This window comes from Schistocerca americana, chromosome 5 (assembly GCF_021461395.2).
Source record: "Schistocerca americana isolate TAMUIC-IGC-003095 chromosome 5, iqSchAmer2.1, whole genome shotgun sequence".
In the NCBI taxonomy this organism is placed as follows: Eukaryota; Metazoa; Arthropoda; class Insecta; order Orthoptera; family Acrididae; genus Schistocerca; species Schistocerca americana.
Genome location: NC_060123.1, coordinates 458,812,994 through 458,820,007, shown reverse-complemented (window position 1 = coordinate 458,820,007; position 7,014 = coordinate 458,812,994).

Below are 7,014 nucleotides of genomic sequence, written 5' to 3'. Positions count from 1 at the left end.
AATAGGTCAATTGTGCTATGTCCACTAACCAAACCGTCCAGAAAAAATTGGCACCAAATTCAAATTCCAACATGATAATGGTTGCAAAAACCATACTTGTCTTTATTTTTATTCATTATCATTTACTATCATTCATTATCATTTATTATTATTATTATTTATTATTATTATTGGCCTACCTCCACTAGAAAATTGCGGCAAATTCAAATTCCAACATGATAATGTCCCGAAAACTGTACTTCTATTTATTATTATTATCATTTATTATTTATTCAAGATGTCCTATATCAGCGGGAAGAAAGCCATTTGCCTTATATCCATAAAAAAATCTGTCACAAGATCAAATTCCAATACCATAATCGATCACATGTAGAAAATAGTCCACATCCTATGAACTTTGACTGTCACTTATCGTTTTTCACTGCTAACCTATCAAAATCGTGTCAAATAATAAACTGCACTTGTACTAACATAATTCACATCCTCTGACTTTGCAGGGAGAAAGGACTGAAGTTTCAAGCAGTACCGCCATTACTGGTTCTCCAGCAGACTTAGTACACATCTTTGAGATGGGACCACCCAGTGCACTCGCCACTAGGTCTAGACTCCAACTGACTTAGTTCAAATCATCACCAGCAGAGGAGGCTGCCCCTGGTCGGCTCCGGTCAACTTGTTCATGTGCCAGCCGGTGCGCACTCCCCTGGTCCACATCACAGCTCCCCGGTCCGCAGGCGTCGGCCTGCGCTAGCCGCTGGACCCTGTAAACATGTTTTTGCTGGACACGCTGGAACCAGCCGATGACTACGTCACAACAGGCGGTCCAGCGCTTTTGTTTGCCATGAAGTCCGTCTCTAAGTTAACAGATCACACGAGTCTCATTATTCAATCAACATAGTGCTATTACCTAATCCAAATTCGTCCCGAAAACACACGCGCGTATGCGTGAACCATCGCTCTTCCCAACCTACATACTTCTGCAATTTCACCTAACACAAAGTTCACATAACTACTTAATTAAATTGATCAATTAATTAACCTCATTGCTGTGGAAAGTGCCACGTCCACATGGACTTGGAATGAATTTTTGTGAGTGCCACACCCACCTGGACTTCGAAGCAAATAGTTAAAGTCTCTACCATGATCGTCAACCGACCCCCACATTCCCTTACCAACCCATGTTCATGCACTGAGCTGTATTAACGTTTACTAACATACATTAACTTATATGACTTTTCTCTATAGAAATAAGTGATCTCTGAATTTTGGCGGTCACTTTGTGTTTTGCTACCAACATAAGAAAATTGTGGCAAACAAAGCTCATCTCCACTAACCTGTCACCCGACCGCCATCTCCTCCTAGGGGCTGGTGGTAAAAGGACTCAGCCTGCACTAGACTGATCAAGAGAAGAAGGACTTTATTTTATTTTCCAGCACTTTATTTACCGATTAATTATATTTATCACAGAATACACGCTCTGACATGTCCCACAGCATACAGACTTGCAAACTAGTCCTATATAACTCATGTATAAGGCTCTACACACACGCTTACTAATTGTAAACCGCCAAAAAAGTCACTGCACAGCCTACAGATATATGAAGCACACCTAAATAATTCAAAACATTTACGCCCATAGAACTGAACAACTTTTAATTTGTCTGAATAATAATCCATCTAAAATACCCTGCTCACTAATCGTCAACTTTTCAAAATCATACACCAGCCTTTATTTAAACAATTACAGAGAGACATCACCACCACCCTCTGTATTCGCCACTCATTCCACGGTCCAACTGACTTAGTACACAGAACCATCGACGCAGGACACCCCCCTGACATCAGATCATTACCCAAGTACAGTTATCCTTGACGTCGACAAACAGCGTGTTCTCCACTAGGTCTAGCACTCAGTCGCTCCACCAGACTACTCTTTCATCCTTTTCTTGACATAAACCAAGATCCTCTGCTTTAAAATAGCGCAAAAAACGCTCAGACTGCACTGTGCTGCTCGGGGAAGTATAGAAGGACTGCACTCTATTTATTTTGAGCCCTTTTATTTAGGCATGGAGTATATTTGTCACACAGTCACAAAACACCAGCACTGATCTGCCTGTGGTCATGTGACACAGCCCACAAAAATGTAAACAACTCCTAATTTCACCACACAATAGCGAACTGCTCTTAAATAATGCAATACACAATATTCGCAGACGAACTCTGTACTCTTCAACTCTCCAAATAACGCACAGCACAGTCTACAGACCTGCTCGCAAAATAGTGCAACAGACGTGCCCAAACATCCTCACCCAATACCCTGCCCCCAGCTGCCAAACCGAGCAAAAGTCTCTGCTCGACCTCCGCCAAACATGACCTCCTCACAGTCGCATTCGCGCCTAACATCAAAGAAATTCATATCACCTATGCACCGAAGATTACGCTCCAAGGCAGGCCACGCGCGGGTGCAGTCGGCGGAAGGGGGGTCCAGAGCCTCCAGCCAAGTTCAGCTTCCGCGCGCTCATGGCACCTGACTAGAAAGGACACTCTCCTCTGACACATGTGAAAGCTGCATTGTTCCTCTCATGTATACCGCAGGCGTCTCGGGTCTGGACCTGCCTTCATGTCTATTGTCAGAATAACCCATAGCTCGTTGACACACACGATTAACATCGTCTCGAAAACAGTTACTACTCGCCTGTTCACTAAAAAAACAGCCAAGTCGACCTCTTCGAAATTGTGTCGTCTATCACAAATAGGTAACGCTCCCTTTCTACATGTCTCATCTTCTGCGTGCATGGAAATTCACCCCATAACATAACCTCTTTACCAACATAACGCCACATCCCCCCCCCCCCCCCCCCAACGTTTCAGCCTTCATGCTCTCAACATATGCAGATGACCCATCCTATATCCCACCACACAGTCAATCAAGAATTCTTATTTTCTCTTATCTAATCTAACCACTGAATTAGTGATCACTCCCATTTCGAAGTACTATCCAGCTTTTTCTTTTATTTCTGATGCTTTCTCTTGTTATTTTACAGAGATCGCTAAATTGCACCCACAGTCCCCCCAATCTATACCTCCCCCACGATACGACACACACAGTCATCATCTCTACTCATCCCATAACATAAGCAATATTAACTTTACAAAGCAATATATTCAAAGGCAACACATTGTAACCTGCATTAACTTTACAATACAATATATATACACATTTGACAGAAAAAATTGCACTTATCGTGTATATCTCTACAGCACCCGAAAAAAATTACCCTATTCCTACACCGCTTATAAGCCCCAATGCTCTCCATTCCTAGGGAAGCACCGTCAACCTGCTCTTTCTCTCTACAGACTCGACACTCAGCGCTAATATCCCCTTTTACATCAGCGGACCAAACACACTCTCAGAACTGTTCCACAAAATTGGGGATGGCTTCCCCCTCAGCACAAACGCGTTACTGTCTCTCCATCCTTGTGTGTTCGTTTTTCTACAAACATCCCCAGACTCATAGACGACAAGAACACATGTACTTTCTCTATAATATTACACCATTTTAGGTGTACTTCTCAATATCAGCCACTAGGCTACACCCTACCAATCACTTGTTCATCAAAATTCCCAAGATATATATTTCAGATTAATTCTCTACAAACTCTGAACTTTATCCATGTGCAGCAAGCTGTAAACCACTCACTAACTATAAACAAACATCCGAAAAATGATATTTCCAATCTCTAATTCTGTTACCAGTCATATGACATATTCCAGATATTCGCTATAATTTACAGGTCAACTAAGGTCCTTCCCAGGTCTAGAAAACAGACAAGCGTATATCCAACACATCACAATCGATCTTCACTCAACTAAATAAAGGCAGCAAATGTGCAGAAGGAGTCAACCGAACAATCTACATCCCATCGAATAACACTCCAACACAAATCGATCATCTTCTCAAATTCTGACTTGATCACCAAAGCAGCCCAACACATATTAACTATTACTTAGTTATTCGGACGTCTAGAGGAATGCAAAGTTAACTCTTTACACATCACTACACTCCAACAGGTCTCTGCATTCGGACAGCTGCTCCAGTTATTTATTATTATTATTATTTATTGTCATTATCGTTTGTTATTATTTATAATTATTCATATCATACAAGTGTGTTCGCCATGAGGTCCGGAGTCCAACTGGCTTAGTACTCATCACCACCAGCAGAGGGCGTCATTCAAGATTTTGGCCGAAAGTTTGAATTTTGGCGGAAGATAATGCAGTTGGGTCACCTAACAAAAAATGGCAGGAACTTCAAATGTATTTAGTTCTTATCGCAGTCACCAGAGGGCTCTGTCATCACGTCAGTTGATTACACAGTACAGTTATTCAAGATGGCTGCACCCAGTGTATCCACCATGTCATGCATGTCTAGTTCCTGTAGTCGCCACCAGAGGGCTCTGTAATGACGTCAGCTGATTACGTTGTGGGATGAGGGAAATAGTAGGAACCAATACAAACCGTTAATCAGGTCATGTGTTCGACTTCTGTCAATATAGTAGGAACCAATACAAACCGTTAATCAGGTCATGTGTTCGACTTCTGTCAATACGATTCAAGTATCCTTTCATGTCATTGTAGGAGACATAGGTTAAGCTCAGCAGCTCCCAGGCCTCAGCCTTGATCAGTCTGTCAGCGGGAGAATAAGAAGAACAGCAATGAAACGCCAACAGCAGCAGCAGCAGTCGACCTCCAGGGCAGTCACTCAGAAAAAGATCAAACGGAAAAGCAAGTATCATAGTTCACATTATTCTATATCGCGTGTTACTCATATTATTCCCTAAAGTTTTCATGTATCGGTTCATATCTAATGCTCCGTCATCAAGTCCAACAGAGTCGTTCACCACCACGTCGAGCTCCACAGACACGCTCAGATCTGCATCATCAGCCTCGTCAGCTATCTCAGCGAGACCTACAGCAACGACACCTGTCTCACCTGATCCAGTGGCGACCATGTCAGCTCCTGTAGCCCACCTAGCCCGCATGCGGGGGCAGGACAAGGAGTTCCTCCTCTCTGTCCCACTCAGCAACTTGTGTGATGAGAACGTGCGACATGCACACAACACTATGAATGCAACCACCGCAGCTGAGCAAGGTTAGCATTCGAATGCGGATCCACCGCGTGTAGTATTCAGAACGGTGTTCAGGTGTGGATCTGCAATATGCCATGCATGGTGTAGAGTTTGAAGTTGGATCCGCCGTGTGCAATGTTTCATGATACGAGCGCAATATATAGCTTTGTCAAGACGTATAGCGTCCACTGATCACATCGAATCGCCATTCAGAAAGTATACAATACATGCATCAGGTCTATATAAAATGACAGTTAATAGGGCTGGGTAGATCGTACAAGAAGACAGATAAACACAGCGCAGCAGTAGCGTCCAACACGTTAAAATTTTGTCATTCCGTCACTAACTCGGCAAACAGCACATCCGTCGGGTAAAAGTGTACATATGGATTGCAGCACCTCACCAACATCTACCGCTAACTTAGCTATGACACCCAAGCCCCCATTCTACATGCAGGATGCGACGAGGTGCCGATAGCATAAATCAAAGTTCGCTTAAAAGCAATGTGTTAAGTTTCATGAATATGAGATCGAAGTGCTCTGGTGACCAACAGATTTTTCGTGTGCAATGTTGGGAGCTGTGTTCGAATGCAGATCCACAATATACCATACCCGAGTTAGTGTTCGAGTGTGAATCTGCTGTGTACTATATATCCGATCGCAAGTAAAGACTGCTTTAAAGCATATACAGAACACGTAGCTGTATACTCATGCACCCAGATAGAAGACTTGGAAAAAAATTGGTCTGTCAATTTATACCTATTCCCTAATCATTGTTCGCAATTCTTTGCATTTTATCTAACAGCTACCCATGCGATCACGACATAACGTTTCGTTCTATGATCTAAAACTACTTGTAAATGTAGCACAGCTAACGACACCTAACTCAAATGCACTGACTGGGTGGTGTAATATAGGACTGTACTGGGCCGTATCCAGTGACCCCCAGATTCAGGGAGCGTTTGCTCTCTTTTCTGTATGTCTGTGTATATGCACGATTCGCAGAAGGCTCCCAGGACCCAGTCCCACCCGATGGTGGACTAAACTTCGAACATAGAGTACATGTTTGGACGTAACGCATGGTTGGTCCACCCGCGAACTATATCGTGGATGCGGTGTGTGATGGATCCGCCACCCGAACATAGCTCCGGATATATAGTACGCAGCAGATCCACACTCGAACGCTAACTTGGGTATGGTATATTGTGGATCTGCATTCGAACACAGCTTCCAACATTGCACACGAAAAACCTGTTGGTCACCAGAGGACTTCGATCTCATATTTCATGAAACTTAACACATTGCTTTTAAGCGAACTTTGATTTATGCTATCGGCACCTTGTCGCATCTTGCATGTAGAATGGGGGCTTGGGTGTCATAGCTAAGTTAGCGGTAGGTGTTGGTGAGGTGCTGCAATCCATATGTACACTTTTACCCGACGGATGTGCTGTTTGCCGATTTAGTGACGGAATGACTTAAAATTTTAACGTGTTGGACGCTACTGCTGCGCTGCGTTTATCTGTCTCCTTGTACGATCTACCCAACCCTATTAACTGTCATTTTATATAGACCTGATGCATGTATTGTATACTTTCTGAATGGCGATTCGATGTGATCAGTGGACGCTATACGTCTTGGCAAAGCTATATATTGTGCTCGTATCATGAAAAGCAGATGCTTTGCAATTCGGTAAGACAGTTGAGCTAGGGGGACCGGGAAGAGGGATGTATCTCTCAAACTTATGTGATCTAACATTATAGCCTGTTTTTAGGTGCAGAACGTTGCAGTCTTAGGAGTGCGTGCTTTTATGTTCTCTCTCTAACGAATACCTTCCAGGCGTGGATCCTAGACTCTATAACTGTACTTTAGAGATGATAGCTTGAATGAT